Here is a 19,284-nt window from a genome sequence, read left to right as displayed (position 1 = left end):
ACTTCAGTTATTAATTCGCACGCGGTCTCAATGCTCTATTTGGGGCCAAACAGGCCATACTTCACCGCACGTAGTATCGTGGGTGAGGCTTCAACTTATTGGGTAACATACTTCTGTATTCACCTGCGCCGTATTTATACGCTTAGATGAATAAACTAGTACCAGCTTTATTCCTGTCTCATATCCTTGCGCAATACCATTCATGTCCAGGCATGTCCCCGGCGGTGACTTTGAACCTGACTTTGGAGGCATGGCCTTGGCGCCTGTGGACCGCTGTCCAATAGGAGAATGAAATATTATGGTCTGTACTAGGCTAAAGGGATATTCCGTGTATATGTACAAGGAATATACAAGGGATATCAAACGATATACAAATATTATGCAATATATATCAATCAATAAATATATATATTCGGTTTAATCTGATCCTTTGTAACAGCCGCCTCCTAATTAGTCCCACCTAATTAGCTAAGCAGAGACAGATTAACCGCACTGTCCACTACTCAATGTCTGTTGTGAGGGGTAGGGCAGTTCACAAAGTCATGGGGTCATGGTCGTCATCAATAGTCTCGGGGAGCCTTGGCAACTCTATTAGCCTCGCCACGGGTCGGGTGTAGATCCGCCCTTGGACGAGCACTTCGGCTGCTCGGACCTTTCCGTCGGCACCGGTGATCACTTTGCTTACGCGGCCAGCTGGCCACATAGCTCGGGGTAGTGACTGGTCGATAATCATGACGACTGTTCCTTCTGTCAAATTGTCTCTCTCTTTCACCCATTTCTGGCGGGTCTGTAGAGACGGTAGATAGTGGAGTAGGAAGCTGTTCCAAAACTTGTCAGCCAATACTTGACTGTACCTCCACATTCGTCGGCCGTTCGCTTCTTCAGGCCTGTACATTGTCTGTGGTAGCGCGGGGTCCAGCCGCCCCATCAAGAGTGTGTTGGGGGTGACTGGGTCGACATCTGCTACATCACTTGAGACGTAACCGAGGGGCTTTGAGTTCAATACTCCCTCGATCTCCGTGAGGACTGTCATTAGGACTTCTTCCGCCACGGTCTGGGCCCCAAGCACGGCGTACAGGGCTGTCTTTATTGAACGTACTTCTCGTTCCCAAGTTCCACCGAAGTGAGGTGCATTCGGGGGATTAAACTGGAAGTCAATCTGGGATGGAGCGAGGTGGGTCTTAAGTTCTGGGCCCATAGCTTGGAAGCTCTCTCTCAGCTCTCTTTCTCCGCCTTTGAAGTTTGTCCCGTGATCAGACAATAATATAGACGGTTTGCCTTTCCGCGATGTGAATCTTCGGAAGGCCATAAGGAATGAGTCTGTGCTCATGGTTGGAAGGAGTTCTATATGCATCGCTCGGGTGGTCATGCATTTGAATACAATACCCCACCGCTTCTCAGTTCCTCTTCCTTTCTTTACATACAGCGGGATAGATTGTTGCTTGCGTGGGGCTATTCTTGAGCGAGCCAGGATGAAGGCAGTATGTATTTCTCCTCCCTCCTCTCGGGCACGCAAGTAGGCCACACCGAACCGTAGGCTACTTCGGAGGCGTCGCTGAAGACGTGCGGGTCCATCTGGCACGTCTCCGGCCTCACTGTGGGTGGGAAGTAGCTGCGGCGTATGTTGACACCTGGGAGTGAGCTGAGTTCTGTCTCCCACTCTCTCCATGTGGATGCAAGGTGTTCGGGTATGGGGTCGTCCCAGCCCTGGTCCTTGTCCCATAACGCTCTTACAATCATCTTTGCCCTGGTGGTGTAAGGTAGAATACATCCCAACGGGTCATATTGTCTGGCGAGTGTTCTGTATACACTCCGTCTGGTGGTCGGTAGTGCAGTCGACCTTCCCTGCTCCTTGGTCAGGGGTGTGTGTTTATAATGGAGCGAGTCTGTTTTGAAGCGCCAGACTAGTCCTAATGTCATTTCTTGGGCTTCTCCTGGGATGGTCGCCATCCAGGTCTCGCTGCTTGCTGCCTTGGCCTCTGGTGAGAAGCTGCGCAATACTTGCGGGTCGCTGCTGGCCCACTGCCTGAGATCAAAGCCGCCTTTGATCAGGGAGGCGCGGAGCTTGAGTAGAAGGGCCTCGGCTTCTTCTGGCGTCGAGACGCTTTGCAGACAGTTGTCCACGTAGAAACTATTTCCTACACTTTGTCGGACCTCTTCATCGGCTGCTGGGTCCTCTGCGACGTGTTTTTGCAGTGCAAACGTAGCACAGCATGGGCTGCATGTGGTTCCGAAAGGGAGGACTTCCCATTGATAGATGGCTGGTTGCTCGTCCCCGATCCTCTCTCTCCATAGGAACCGCAGCAGGGGCTTGTCCTCCTCCACTAGTCTCACCTGCAGGAACATCCCTTTGATGTTGCCGCTGATGGCCACCTTGTCTTGGCGGAAACGTAGTAACACGCCTAGTAGAGAGGGGCCGAGTGTTGGGCCGGGCAAGAGCTCTTTATTCAGATTTTGTGATCCGATCTGGTAGCTGCAGTTGAACACAATACGATCCTTGCCGTTGTGGTGGACTTTGTGGTGCGGCACGTACCATGATTCGGTCGTCTGAACGGCCTCTTTAATGTCAATTTTCTTTATGTGTCCCGCTGTGATTAGCTTGTTAATCTCAGCGCGGTACACAGTCTCTTGAGCGGGGTCTCTGGCTAGGCGCCGCTCTGTGTTCAATAGATACCGCTCCGTCGCTTCTTTTGGGGCGTGGAAGGTAGGCATACCCTCTCGCCTCAGGAGTGGAGTTGCGTATCTCATCACTCCGTTGACTTTGACTCTCTTTGTCCCCTGCTCGAGGAGGGGTATAGCGTAAATGTCTTCCTTGGAGCGAATGTCTTTCTTTTCGTTCTTAAAGGGCATTGTCTCTAGTGTCCATAGCCTCTCGACATGCTGTAGGAGAGTGGTGTCTTCTTCTGTCACTCTGGAGTGGAGGCAGCTAGTGGCTGCTGTTCAGTTAAGAGACCTAGCGAGGGGGCCTTGTAGTGTCCATCCTAGGCGGGTCTCGACTGCTGCAGGACAGCCTCTGGGCCCTGTGTGGACCCGGTCCATCGGGACGATGAGGTCTGCATGGTCGGAGCCTATCAGCAGGGTCGGGGTGGCACCGTCTATGAGCGGTATAGGTAGTTGACGCAGGTGCACATATTTATCCATCAGCTTTGGCGATGGGGTAGGTGTACTGCGACAGGCCTATTTCTTGGCTGGTGAAAGCGTTATTAATCCTATACCGTCTCTCTGGCTGCCCGCTTGCTGCGATAGTGAAGGAGACATTCTCGCCCTTTATCGTCTTTAGATCTCTTCTTATTGTCCGAATCGTCATCTGGTTTTCGCTCCCCCGCAGCCCCAGCTGGGCCGCAGCGGACGCGAGGAGAAGGGTCTTCTCTGACCCGTCGTCAAGGACGGCGTAAGTGTCCATGACCTTGTCTTGGTAACTCAATGTTACGCGGACCACCTTTAAGAGCACCCGGGCGCCCCCGCTGCTGGCGGGGTCAATGTACATAACACTTGCCTTTGTGCTGCTTGAGGGTGCAGGCTTTCTTCTGTTACTTTTGTGTAGGACGTCTAAGTGGGCTCCGTCACACCGACTACACCTCTTCTTTAAGCGGCAATCGGCTGCCATGTGACTGCGCGCACATCGGTAACAGCGTCGGTTGGCCTTTATCCATTGACTCACCTCGTCGGCGGTCATCTTCTTGAACGTGTCACATTGTGACAGCCAGTGTTCATTTTCGCAGTACGGGCACACCATCTTCCACTTCTCTTTCATCGAGGGGGTACTGTGGTTCTTGCTGCTCGGTACTGATTCTGATTGGTGCATGATGGTCACCAATCTGCGGCCATCGTTTGCTCTCCTAGGTCCCTCTCTGGAGCTTGGTGTGCTCCGCATGAACGTATCCAACCGTAGGCTGTTGACTTCTCTCGCCAGGAAGTCGGCTAGGTCTAGGAGGGATGGCTCGGGACCGTTAGGATCACGGTGGTCTCTTTGCCGCCTGAAGCGCTCTTGTCGGGCGGGCGGAAGCTTCTCTAAAATCCTCTCGACATTAGAGTTCGCGTACAGTTCGTGCATACCCTTTTCTCTTTGCGCCCCCAGCATCCCTATCAGGGATTGTACCTTGATAGACAGGTCATCTAGTGAGCGATTGTCTGTGGCTGGGGGTAGGCGGTCAATATGCCTTATCTCTTGTATTACGTAGTCCCATATGCGTCCATATCTTTGGTCGAGTGCTGCTAGAGCCGCGGTGTATGGGGTAGTAGAGGTGGCATAGGCCAGCGCTATATTGTGCGCTCGGGGCACCTTGAGGTGCTTCAGTAGGATAGCATATTTGTACGGTTCATCAGCTACATCGGACATCATTGTCTCTAAGCACATTCGTAGCTCTGTGTACTGTGCTCTGTTCTCGTGTGTGAAGTCCGGGAACGTCGGTGTGCCAATGTATGATGCCATGGATGGCTGGCACATCGGTGAGCGTTGGAAGAGAGGCCTCCTAGGCGAGTCTCCTCTTACGCCTCTTGGTGGGCTGGTACCTGCTGGATACCATGGCCCGCGTATCCAGGTGCTGTTCCTCGGGGCTGGTCGTGCGTCAAGCTCACCCGTGAATTGAGTCGGGGGTCTGTAGCGCAGAGCCGCGGGGGTAAAGCCTGGGCTGTACTGGACCTCCTGGTCCTGTGGAGTACTGTGCTGCTGTTGGGCTTGACTCTCCTCCTCTCCCTCTTCTTCTTCCTCTGGCAGGTCATCTAGATCCTGTAGTCATCTATTTAGCCTCTCCGCGGTGTAGACCGTTTCTTCCTTGTAGCTGGGTCTCACTTGGACCGGACGGGGAAGGGGTTCGGAGGGGGGTATAGGCTCTCTCTGGTGGTCGGGCTCAGGGTCGCTTGATCGGGTCGGGGAGGGTGCCCTTGACCCTTGTCTTGACGAGGCCCTGGAGCCCCGTGCAGAGGGAGGGGGTGTTGCCCTGGTGATCAGCTGCTCCATTATCTGCGCTTGTAATCGGTCGCGCTCGGCTTCGCGCTTGGTGAGAGCGAGGTCGCGCTCTGCTTCTTTTTGGGCACCGGCAGCGGCGCGCTGGGCTTCGGCGGCGGCGCGCTGGGCTTCGGCCCGGTCTCTTCCCATATTCTCTTCCGTCTGAAGGCGTCTAATCTCTAGACGTGTACGATCTTCGTCGCTCCGTTGCTGCGCTTGAAGGCGTTCTCTTTCCATGGAAGAATGTTCGCGCTCACTAAGCGTCTGTGCTTGGAGTCGATCGCGCTCTGTTGAGGCTGCCAGGCTGGCGAGGAAGGCCTGTGCCAGCATCTTGTCCGCCTCGCTGGGGGAAGACGCTGGTTGAGGTGATCCGCTCCTGGTAGTACTCGTTGGAGATCCGTTCTCCTGTGGCGAGTCGAGGAGATCCATCTCCGGGGTGCTCGCCTCTTCTTGTATTGGGTCGAGTTCCATCCCTGGAGGGCTGTCTTTCTCCTGGAGCTCTCCGGGGACTACTTCTTCGGTCTTGGCGGGGGGTAAAGTCATGTCAGGTCCCTCCTGGTCCCCACCGTGAGCTTGGTCAGTTACGTTAGAACCCACTAGGGCCTCTATTGGCGGGGTAGCCTGGTCGATAGGGTCGGACATAATTTTACTATCTACTTTTTCCGCGTTTACCGTCTGTAGAAAGCTAGGTAGTATATTGGCAACGTAATCCTCTAAGTACTGAGGTGTCTGCCGTCTATGCTGCGGCCGATCTATTTTAGGAGAACCGTTTTGTGGAGTGTTCATCATTGGCCATGTCAATATTAATACCACTATATTAATATTACGCTAGTTACCCTCCGGCTCGAAGGACCAATTGTAACTGAGGGGTACAATTCCCTGACTGTATTGATAAGTATGGTATCATTAAACCACTACCGTCTTATGCACTTTAATTACTGGCCATACAGTACATGATATATATAATGATGAACACTTCCCACAATGAAATCGGTTCCACACAAAGTTGTAATTAAGTATTTATTGCAGCAAAAGGTACATAATATACTTCTCTATTTCACTTTGAATGCGCTTATAAGGCAAAGGAATGTGCGTAGGCAAATCAATAACGAATGTCCATTCTCTGGTTACGCAGGAGGTAATTATACAACCTGAATCTTAGGGAATTATATCTATGGTACACTAGTAATATAGCGGGAGATACTGGAAGGGTCCCCCCGGTTGTAAGCCAGCAAGGGTAGAGGATCTGTCGGTAATAGAGTCTGGGTCAACGATGATAAGGAGACTCCGAGTACGGGAGACGGTGCAATAAGATCTTGATCCACAGACGAATACAGCTGTTCTCCGTAGCCTGTAGCTCCACAGGGAAGAAAGCTAGCCTGCCTCAGGCTTCTGAGGGGCAGACTCGACGTGGCTCCTCACAGGGTAAATCCCACACACGTGTGGGCGTCGGCGATTCTCCGCTCCATTAATCACAGGACCAAAAGCAAATATAATCCAGCCGTAAAGGGCTATGCAGTCGTCGGGTAGATAATCCAGTGTACATGTCCACACGGTCCTCGTCTAGGGCTCCTCGGGTGAAAGCGCCATGAAAGCAGCCCAGCCTGGATAAGCACTCTAGCTGATACGAGGAAAACGTTGGTGATGCTGGTCACTGTAGAACTTTAGCCGCACGATACACTATACACAATTAGACTATTACTGACTTAATAGAATATGTCGCACTCGACGGTATAGCGCCAAACTCTGACACTTCAGTTATTAATTCGCACGCGGTCTCAATGCTCTATTTGGGGCCAAACAGGCCATACTTCACCGCACGTAGTATCGTGGGTGAGGCTTCAACTTATTGGGTAACATACTTCTGTATTCACCTGCGCCGTATTTATACGCTTAGATGAATAAACTAGTACCAGCTTTATTCCTGTCTCATATCCTTGCGCAATACCATTCATGTCCAGGCATGTCCCCGGCGGTGACTTTGAACCTGACTTTGGAGGCATGGCCTTGGCGCCTGTGGACCGCTGTCCAATAGGAGAATGAAATATTATGGTCTGTACTAGGCTAAAGGGATATTCCGTGTATATGTACAAGGAATATACAAGGGATATCAAATGATATACAAATATTATGCAATACAGATGAAGCGTTTAGTTTTCCTGGGCGCTTTGCCGCGACGTGAGCACGGTTATATCACGTCAGAAATGAATTAGGAACCCAGGCTGCTGTTCTATTTTATGCCGCCAGGAGGCGCAAAGTCATTAGACGGACGCTACAACGTCCTACACAGTATACTGTATAACGATCTGTATGTAAATGTATATATATTAATTCATTTTGCGCGAATCCACACTTCATTTCCCAGACCCACTTTGTTTTAACCAGTTAAAACCTGTCGATTGCTAGTGGAGGTTCATATAAGGGATATATAATGGATATTTTCTGTCTAGTACCGTGGTCTAGTGCTTAATGCCCATTCCTTTCAAGCCGACGCCCGGGGTTTGGATCCCAGCGGGTATTTTTTTATTTATAAAATGAAATTGCCCGCAACGATGTGCATAATACAATAGTAATAATATATAATAAGAATCCAACCAAGTATGGCATATTTTACAGTAGGGCAATTTGAAACAACCAATCACGTTGCGCGATAGCACGAGCGATGCATAGTCAGGAAGTAATGTTAGAGCTGAGTTCACTCATTCCGAACGGCGAAATGTAAAATGCTACCCAAGATTGTTGCGTTTCGTTATAAAAACTATGCGGTGATAAACAAAACGAATCGCAGTATGCAAAACGTGCGGTTCGAGGATCACAGTTGGAGATGCAATCATGCAACGTCCAACTTCGTTCGACACTTGAACTAAGAAGGTGCACAAAGATCGGTAAGTGAATGAACGAATGAATGAAAACTTTATTTAACAGATTGCAGAATGGGTACAATACAGTACAGCTCAATATACACAATTGTTAAGGGGATGCAGACCAGAGAAAGACTTTCGTCTTGTTTACATCAGGGTCCCCCATAGTAACTTGGCTTGCTACTGTACAGTAGCTACAGTTAAATCAATGAGCCATCGACAGTGTGCTAACGTTATCATATACTCTCTTTTTTAGACTCTTTTTGTATCACAAACAGTACTGTATTTGTAAATCTGGTATGTCATAAATGTATAGATGTAGCAGTACTGTATCTGTATGTCATCTTATGATGAATTGAAAATGGGGGACCCTGATGTAAACAAGACGAAAGTCTTTCTCTGGTCTGCATCCCTTTAACAATTGTGTTTATTGAGCTGTACTGTATTGTACCCATTCTGCAATCTGTTAATTTTTTTCAATCAATCAATCAATCAATCAATCAATCAATCATTACATCCAAGATACACGGCTGCTGTAGTCTTGTCTTATAAAATACATAAACAATCAGCAATGTCTCGCTTGATGAATGGCCAGCAGTAGCCTAATTAATATTAATAAAAGTATTATCATTTTAATAATTGCGAAACGTGTTTAGTCCCTTGTTTGAGCCGAATCTGGGTTGAACATGATTTGTGGAACTCCCTCTGGTGTTGTGGTCGTGGTATTCACTGACCTTTGGGAAGTATTTTGACATGTACATGGGTATCTTAGTGGTGTAGTGTACAGTATCTTGTAGACCAGGCCCATTGCAAGTTGCTGTACTCTGTCGTCTACTCTAAGCCATCCTAGGTAGTCAAAGTGGGCAGGGGTGAGGTGGGTTCTAGGAGTAAGGTCAAGCAGTAGTCTGACCAGTTTGTTTTGTGATGTTTGTAATTTAGTTTTTAGCGCTTTTGAGGTGCTTTGGTACCATGAGGTGCAAGCATAGTCGTAATACCCTTGAATGAGTGCTCCTGCCAGAGTCTTCAGGGTATTCTTGTTTACCAGAGAGGAGATCCGGTACAAGAATCTTGTTCGTTGGTTGACTTTTTTTTATTACATTGGTTGCCATTTTGTCACAGGAAAGATTTGCCTCTAGGATGGAACCCAGGTAGGTAATTTCATCTTTCCTTGTGACAATATTGTCACCCACTGTAACAGAGAAGCCGTTGGCCTTGCTGAGTTTGTTATTTGATCCAAGAGTGTGTATTGAGCCGTACTGTATTGTACCCATTCTGCAATCTGTTAATAACGTTTTCATTCATTCATTCAGGAGCAAAGGTCAATGACCAAACACACCCAGACTACATACCTGTATTCCCTTCAACATCACAGTCTACACCATCTACGTCAACAAACATCAGTCGCCATGAGCGGCGTGAAAAAAGGAGAGTGATGCAGCCAAGGAGGATGGTGACCAACAGAGAACCAAGGTCGAGTCAAGCTCCTTGACCGCTTCATCTGTGGACAGCAACGACACCAAATGCAAGATGATGACAGGTGTTACCTGGCCAGTGCTTCAGCACTTGTTTTCTTTCTTGCACACAGAGAAGACAAGGAGCACCATAATCTCACCCATAGATCAGCTATTTATCACCCTTGTCAAACTGCGTCACGACATGTCCTTTGACCTCATCTCCCACATCAGAGGTGTGTCAAAGGCAACAGTCAGTGATGTGCCCAACGGATCATTTCAGTGAGTGAGCGATTCGATACACGCTCACGGCAATGAACCGATTCACTGATTCGACTCACGGTTCAGTGGCGCTTCCGGATCCCGCTGCGAATCAAAAACTATAAAAAAATTTGGCAGATGTTATACATACAATTATACATACAATTGTTAAGGGGATGCAAACCAGAGAAAGACTTTCATCTTGTTTACATCAGGATCCCCCTGTTTACATCAGTAATCATCGGTAACATTTAGAATTGATTTCAAGGTCCTCCTCCTTATATACAAAGTATAAACATTGCGATCATCTACTATTGAAGGTTCCGAGTCACAGTCTAAAGAAAATCAGTGATGCAGCCTTTGCTAACTAACTATGCACCAAAGTTATGGAACACACTATGGACATTAGGGAAGCTAGATCTCTTAATATTTTCAGAAATAAGCTAAAAACGTACCTCTTCACCATAGCCTTCTAATACACCCCGCTGTTGATTGTACTGTAGCACTATTTTACTCTGGCCATTCTATTGCATAATTTTACTATCTATTCTACTATTCTATTATTGCACTGTATTATTGGTGTGCAAACCAGTCAACTTACAAAAAAGAGCCTGTTGGAGGATTTCAACAAGATAAATGCGACAACATTGCAAAATATTTCACTATAATATTTCAAAGTGAAGTAAAAAATATTATAATAATTATTTGATCATGTTAAATAAGTGTGACTGACTGAGTCCACATTACAGTTCTACTTTTGTTTTGATGTGAAAAGTGATGCTGCATAAGAGGACTGCATTTAGCACTGACTGAGAAAGTACATATTACAGTTCTACTTTGCATTGCATGTAATTTAGAATACAGGCAAATAAAAGTAATTTAGTTTAAAGTACAATCTTGGCTGTCTTTTTCTCTCAACGCTTCAATAGGTAGATGACTAAATGTAAATGTAATATCAAATTTTAACAGATTGCAGAATGGGTACAGTACAGTCCAGCTCAATACATACAATTGTTAAGGGGGTGCAGACCTGAGAAATACTTTTGTCTTGTTTACATCAGGGTCCCCCAACAATTAGCATTTCAATGGTGTGTTGCCACACCAATGGGGGGTTGCCAATCCAATGTCACACCTACTGTACACCTAAGTGAGAGAAGCTCTCTCATTTCATGGAAGAGTAGAAAACAACCAACAGTTGCACTTTCTACCTGCGAGGCAGGATACATGGCCTTAGCATCAGCCATACAGGAGTGTATGTATTTGCAACAGCTACTCAAGGGTATTGATGGATGTCAGTATGCACAAACCAAGGTTTATGATGATAACCAAGGAGCTATTGCACTAGCCAGGAATCCTGTAAACAGGCAAAGATGTAAACATATTGATATAAAATATCACTTCATAAGAGAAACTGTGAATAGTGGGAGGATATGTTTGGAATATTGTCCTACTGACAACATGATTGCTGATGTGATGACAAAACCAGCCACTAAGCTACAACTGAAGAAGTTTGCTCAGTATTTGTTTGGCACTTAGTTAGAGTGAAAGAAAAGCATGGATGTGCCAATATGTTTTTTTTGTTGTTGTTGTTTATTTTGTATTGAAGGCCAAAGAGGGAGAATATATATATATATATATTTTTGTTTTGTACCACAATAAGCTAAGTTCGAGTGGGGGTGTTAAATATATTATTATTATTATGTGCGCCCTTGCTCATTTGTGTTCTACAGAGGGCGATGTAGTAAATCCAGTATGTGACGTCACTGACGTTTCCTTTCCATTCCTGTTCCGGTCTATTATTTGTGAATGATTGTTGTTGATATATAGCGGCACCGCAAGGAGAAGAAGAAGAAGGTTGACATGGGCAAAGTGTTCATCAACATCTCCATCGGCCTGTGCATCTTCAGCCTCGTCTGGTTCTTCTATGCCCTCTACATGCGCTCTGCCCTAGCTAAACAGGTGGTGACAATCCACCCCTCACCTCCTGTGCTTGACGCCAACAGCACCATGTTTGGGAAAATGTATGCCGCAATTCATATCTTACAAGAGATGCATTGATGTATGTGCAGGCTATTCTGCCTCCGTCTGATCAGTATGTAAAAATCACAAAGTTGGGGATATGGATGGGAATATAATTCACTGATTAAAAGAAAAACCAAAAAAAGAAGCTAAACTCATTCTGTCTCTAGTATTATTTGTTCACGCCAACTGTTTTGGAGATGAGGGTGGAAGTAATTTGGCAGTCTGACATTAATTGAAAACTGTATTAACAGATTGCAGAATGGGTACAATACAGTACAGCTCAATACACACAATTGTTAAGGGGATGAATGAATGAATGAATGAAAACTTTATTAACAGATTGCAGAATGGGTACAGTACAGTACAGCTCCATCTATACATTTATGACATACCAGATTTGCAATTACAGTACTGTTTGTGATACAAAAAGAGTCCAGAAAGAAAAGAGTATATACATTAGGCATGGAAACTACATTGGATTGGGTAGGTGGGGGGGGACTGTACATTGGAGGTGGGGGGGGGGGGTTGGTTAGGAGTGGGGGGGGGGTATGAGTGGGGGGGGGGGGGTTGGGTAGGAGGGGGGACACTGTACAACTATACAAACAACACTGTACATTGCAGACCAGAGAAAGACTTTCGTCTTGTTTACATCAGGGTCCCCCCCCTTATCTGTCACCATAGTACATCTGTGATCCTCGAACCGCACGTTTTGCATACTGCGATTCGTTTTTTGTTTATCACCGCATAGTTTTTATAACGAAACGCAACAATCTTGGGTAGCATTTTACATTTCGCCGTTCGGAATGAGTGAACTAAGCTGTAACATTACTTCCTGACTGTGCATCGCTCGTGCTATCGCGCAACGTGATTGGTTGTTTCAAAGTGCCCTACTGTAAAATATGCCCTACTTTGTTTACTTGTTTATTGCACAATGTCGCTCTATTGGTTGGATTCTTATTATATATTATTACTATTGTATTATGCACATCGTTGCGGGCAATTTCATTTTATAAATAAAAAAATACCCGCTGGGATCCAAACCCCGGGCGTCGGCTTAAAAGGAATGGTTATTAACCACTAGACCACGGTACTAGACAGAAAATATCCATTATATATCCCTTATATGAACCTCCACTAGCAATCGACAGGTTTTAACTGGTTAAAACAAAGTGGGTCTGGGAAATGAAGTGTGGATTCGCACAAAATGAATTAATATATATACATTTAATAACGTTAATTTTTAATCGTTGGGCATGGGGGGAGGTATCAAGTCTTTTCAAGTCAAGTGAAGTTGCTGAATTGACACGTTTAACTTATTCATTCTTTAATTCAGCAACATTCATTCATGCAGTCTGTAGACATACTGTAGGACGTTGTAGCATCCTATGAATGAAGTCACCAGCTGTGCGGAGCTCCTCCAATGGAGTGAGAGACGAGACAGACTATTTTCAAGTTTAATGTACATTAGATCTCTTGTTTTCGAGACTATTCTATTGGCTTGCCTTAGAGTAAGTAGCCTGTTGTACATAGACTGCAGGGATGGGTGACCTTTCACCCCTATGATCTTCCATGCGGTCTGCATCAGACGGACCAGTTTGGACTTTAATTGTACAGACAGGTTACCAAACCAAGCTGTAATACCATATCTGATGAGAATTATGCTTGCTGAGAGGTTTAAAATGAAGGATCTGGGAAAATTAAAACATTTTCTAGGGATTGATTGATTGGAAACTTTATTAACAGATTGCAGAATGGGTCCAATACAGTACGGCTCAATACATACAATTGTTAAGGGGATGCAGACCTGAGAAAGACGTTTTGTCTTGTTTACATCAGGGTCCCCCATTTACAATTCATCATAACATAATGACATGCATGACATACAGATAGACAGTACTGCTACATCTATACATTTATGACATATCAGATTTGCAAAATACAGTACTGTTTGTGATACGAAAAGAGTCCAGAAAAGAGAGTATACATTTGACATATTATTATTGTATTGTGATATGTTTTGTTTCATGTTGAAAATAAAATAAAAATATTTGATCAAAATATCGATATCGGTGCATCCCTAATTATTGCTGATGTGATTATGCTTCTTGCCACTGCACAAATGGCCTTCTGTACAAAAAGAGTCTAAAAAAGAGAGTATATGATAACGTTAGCACACTGGCTCATTGATTTAACTGTAGAGTAGCAAGCCAAGTTACTATGGGGGACCCTGATGTAAACAAGACGAAACGTTATTATGCACATCGTTGCGGGCAATTTCATTTGATAAATAATAAAAAAAAAAATACATATATTAAACCGGCTAGGATTCGAACCCCGGGCGTCAGCTTGAAAGGAATAACCTAAACCACTAGACCACGGTACCAGACAAAATATATCCATTATAAATAGAGCCCACCTACTGTAGCACCTCCACTGCTAATTCGACAGGTCTTAACGGTTTAATTATTTTATTTCAGCAACATTGCGTACACAAACCTATTGTTACCAAGAAGCATTACACTAACGCTTTCTTTTGATGAAATGAATGGAAAAGAGAGCCGTACTGTACGTCGGCCATCTAATGAAGTTAGATTTGACATGTTGTTTACTTGTTTATTGCACAATGTCGCTCTATTGGTTGGATTCTTATTATATATTATTACTATTGTATTATGCACACGTTTAACTTATTCATTCTTTAATTCAGCAACATTCATTCATGCAGTCTGTAGACATACTGTAGGACGTTGTAGCATCCTATGAATGAAGTCACCAGCTGTGCGGAGCTCCTCCAATGAATGAACAAAAAGCCGGCGCGTCGGGCAGTTGTCACCAGCTGTATGAGAGCGCCCCCGCTGGTCATTGTTAACATTAACCATGCCAAGCGACGTGATAACAGCAGGCAAACAGCTGCTCCTGGACTTTTCCCAGCTGTATCTGTATATATCAATCAATAAATATATATATTCGGTTTAATCTGATCCTTTGTAACACTAATCTTTTCATCAAATACAAACAAATAAATAAACAAACCTGCAAGATTTGTACTTTGTACTTTGTAGGTCTGCATATGAAAGGAGTAAAAAGTATGTTTTTTTTCTCTGAAATGTAATTGAGTAAAAGTACAAGTATACAAACCTAATAATACTCTAGTAAAGTACAAATCCCCAAAAACAGTACTTAAGTATTGTAACGAAGTACAATTACTCAAGTACTTTACACCCCTGCTTGTGCTGTATAATGAATACATTTTAATCTAATCTAATCTAATCTATCTAATCTAATCTAATCTAATCTAATCTAAGAGTCCTTCTGCTTATTCACTCTGTCCCCTCAGCTGTACTCCAGTTGGGTTTAAAGGAATTATCCACCCTAAAACAGCATTCACAAATGTTATTTAAATGAGATTAATACAGCTCAGTTTTTATGTGTGAATATGAACAGGTCTCTCCTTAACACCAGAGAGACTCTAGTGATGATGTCATCAAGAGACAAATCCTGGAGACAGTGAATAGTGGAACAACTCCCCGGACACTATGACAGTAACCATGGTGATTTAACTCCTAGGACACTATGACAGTAACCATGGTGATTTAACTCCTAGGACACTATGACAGTAACCATGGTGATTTAACTCATAGGACACTATGACAGTAACCATGGTGATTTAACTCCTAGGACACTATGGCAGTAACCATGGTGATTTAACTCCTAGGACACTATAACAGTAACCATGGTGATTTAACTCTAGGACACTATGACAGTAACCATGGTGATTTAACTCCTAGGACACTATGATAGTAACCATGGTGATTTAACTCATAGGACACTATGACAGTAACCATGGTGATTTAACTCCTAGGACACTATGACAGTAACCATGGTGATTTAACTCCTAGGACACTATGACAGTAACCATGGCGATTTAACTCTAGGACACTATGACAGTAACCATGGTGATGTAACTCCTAGGACACTATGACAGTAACCATGGTGATTTAACTCTAGGACACTATGACAGTAACCATGGTGATTTAACTCCTAGGACACTATGACAGTAACCATGGTGATTTAACTCCTAGAACACTGTGACAGTAACCATGGTGATTTAACTCCTAGGACACTATGACAGTAACCATGGTGATTTAACTCTTAGGACACTATGACAGTAACCATGGTGATTTAACTCCTAGAACTCTGTGACAGTAACCATGGTGATTTAACTCCTAGGACACTATGACAGTAACCATGGTGATTTAACTCCTAGGACACTATGACAGTAACCATGGTGATTTAACTCCTAGGACACTATGACAGTAACCATGGTGATTTAACTCCTAGGACACTATGACAGTAACCATGGTGATTTAACTCCTAGGACACTGTGACAGTAACCATGGTGATTTAACTCCTAGGACACTATGACAGTAACCATGGTGATTTAACTCTTAGGACACTATGGCAGTAACCATGGTGATTTAACTCCTAGGACACTATGCCAGTAACCATGGTGATTTAACTCCTAGGACACTATGATAGTAACCATGGTGATTTAACTCTTAGGACACTGTGACAGTAACCATGGTGATTTAACTCCTAGGACACTATGACAGTAACCATGGTGATTTAAGTCCCAGGACACTATGATAGTAACCATGGTGATTTAACTCTAGGACACTATGATAGTAACCATGGTGATTTAACTCTAGGACACTATGATAGTAACCATGGTGATTTAACTCTTAGGACACTATGACAGTAACCATGGTGATTTAACTGTAGGACACTATGATAGTAACCATGGTGATTTAACTCCTAGGACACTATGACAGTAACCATGGTGATTTAACTCCTAGGACACTATGACAGTAACCATGGTGATTTAACTCTTAGGACACTATGACAGTAACCATGGTGATTTAACTCCTAGGACACTATGACAGTAACCATGGTGATTTAACTCCCAGGACACTGTGACAGTAACCATGGTGATTTAACTCCTAGGACACTATGACAGTAACCATGGTGATTTAACTCCTAGGACACTATGACAGTAACCATGGTGATTTAACTCCTAGGACACTATGACAGTAACCATGGTGATTTAACTCCTAGAACACTATGACAGTAACCATGGTGATTTAACTCTTAGGACACTATGACAGTAACCATGGTGATTTAACTCATAGGACACTATGACAGTAACCATGGTGATTTAACTCCCAGGACACTGTGACAGTAACCATGGTGATTTAACTCTAGGACACTATGACAGTAACCATGGTGATTTAACTCCTAGGACACTATGACAGTAACCATGGTGATTTAACTCCTAGGACACTATGACAGTAACCATGGTGATTTAACTCCTAGGACACTATGACAGTAACCATGGTGATTTAACTCCTAGGACACTATGCCAGTAACCATGGTGATTTAACTCCTAGAACACTATGACAGTAACCATGGTGATTTAACTCCTAGGACACTATGATAGTAACCATGGTGATTTAACTCCTAGGACACTATGACAGTAACCATGGTGATTTAACTCCTAGGACACTATGACAGTAACCATGGTGATTTAACTCCTAGGACACTATGCCAGTAACCATGGTGATTTAACTCCTAGGACACTATGACAGTAACCATGGTGATTTAACTCCTAGGACACTATGATAGTAACCATGGTGATTTAACTCTTAGGACACTATGCCAGTAACCATGGTGATTTAACTCCTAGAACACTATGACAGTAACCATGGTGATTTAACTCCTAGGACACTATGACAGTAACCATGGTGATTTAACTCCTAGAACACTATGACAGTAACCATGGTGATTTAACTCCTAGGACACTATGACAGTAACCATGGTGATTTAACTCCTAGGACACTATGACAGTAACCATGGTGATTTAACTCCTAGAACACTATGACAGTAACCATGGTGATTTAACTCCTAGGACACTATGCCAGTAACCATGGTGATTTAACTCTTAGGACACTATGCCAGTAACCATGGTGATTTAACTCCTAGGACACTATGATAGTAACCATGGTGATTTAACTCCTATAGGACACTATGACAGTAACCATGGTGATTTAACTCCTAGGACACTATGACATTAACCATGGTGATTTAACTCCTAGGACACTATGATAGTAACCATGGTGATTTAACTCCTAGGACACTATGACAGTAACCATGGTGATTTAACTCCTAGGACACTATGACAGTAACCATGGTGATTTAACTCCTAGGACACTATGCCAGTAACCATGGTGATTTAACTCTAGGACACTATGCCAGTAACCATGGTGATTTAACTCCTAGGACACTATGACAGTAACCATGGTGATTTAACTCCTAGGACACTATGACAGTAACCATGGTGATTTAACTGTAGGACACTATGACAGTAACCATGGTGATTTAACTCATAGGACACTATGACAGTAACCATGGTGATTTAACTCCTAGGACACTATGATAGTAACCATGGTGATATAACTGTAGGACACTATGATAGTAACCATGGTGATTTAACTCCTAGGACACTATGACAGTAACCATGGTGATTTAACTCCTAGGACACTATGATAGTAACCATGGTGATTTAACTCCTAGGACACTATGATAGTAACCATGGTGATTTAACTCTTAGGACACTATGACAGTAACCATGGTGATTTAACTCTTAGGACACTATGACAGTAACCATGGTGATTTAACTCCCAGGACACTGTGACAGTAACCATGGTGATTTAACTGTAGGACACTATGATAGTAACCATGGTGATTTAACTCCTAGGACACTATGACAGTAACCATGGTGATTTAACTGTAGGACACTATGACAGTAACCATGGTGATTTAACTCTTAGGACACTATGACAGTAACCATGGTGATTTAACTGTAGGACACTATGACAGTAACCATGGTGATTTAACTCCTAGGACACTATGACAGTAACCATGGTGATTTAACTCCTAGGACACTATGACAGTAACCATGGTGATTTAACTCCTAGGACACTATGACAGTAACCATGGTGATTTAACTTATAGGACACTATGACAGTAACCATGGTGATTTAACTCCTAGGACACTATGACAGTAACCATGGTGATTTAACTGTAGGACACTATGATAGTAACCATGGTGATTTAACTCCTAGGACACTATGATAGTAACCATGGTGATTTAACTCCTAGGACACTATGACAGTAACCATGGTGATTTAACTCTAGGACACTATGCCAGTAACCATGGTGATTTAACTCCTAGGACACTATGACAGTAACCATGGTGATTTAACTCCTAGGACACTATGACAGTAACCATGGTGATTTAACTGTAGGACACTATGACAGTAACCATGGTGATTTAACTCTTAGGACACTATGGCAGTAACCATGGTGATTTAACTCCTAGGACACTATGACAGTAACCATGGTGATTTAACTCTTAGGACACTATGATAGTAACCATGGTGATTTAACTCTAGGACACTATGACAGTAACCATGGTGATTTAACTGTAGGACACTATGACAGTAACCATGGTGATTTAACTCCTAGGACACTATGATAGTAACCATGGTGATTTAACTCCTAGGACACTATGACAGTAACCATGGTGATTTAACTCCTAGGACACTATGACAGTAACCATGGTGATTTAACTCCTAGGACACTATGACAGTAACCATGGTGATTTAACTGTAGGACACTATGA

At 44.0% G+C, this 19,284-nt stretch overlaps 1 protein-coding gene across 1 annotated transcript in view; it reads right to left on the bottom strand.

Annotated features, from left to right (window-relative positions):
* cdk18 (cyclin dependent kinase 18) overlaps positions 1-19,284 on the bottom strand; it is a 187,083-nt gene that overhangs the window by 116,165 nt on the left and 51,634 nt on the right. The window lies entirely within an intron of this gene.

This window comes from Notolepis coatsorum (assembly GCF_963971535.1).
Source record: "Notolepis coatsorum genome assembly, chromosome: 6".
Lineage (NCBI taxonomy): Eukaryota > Metazoa > Chordata > Actinopteri > Aulopiformes > Paralepididae > Notolepis > Notolepis coatsorum.
The sequence above is the reverse complement of the archived record's forward strand: the minus strand, read 5'-3'. Positions and strand labels throughout refer to the sequence as shown.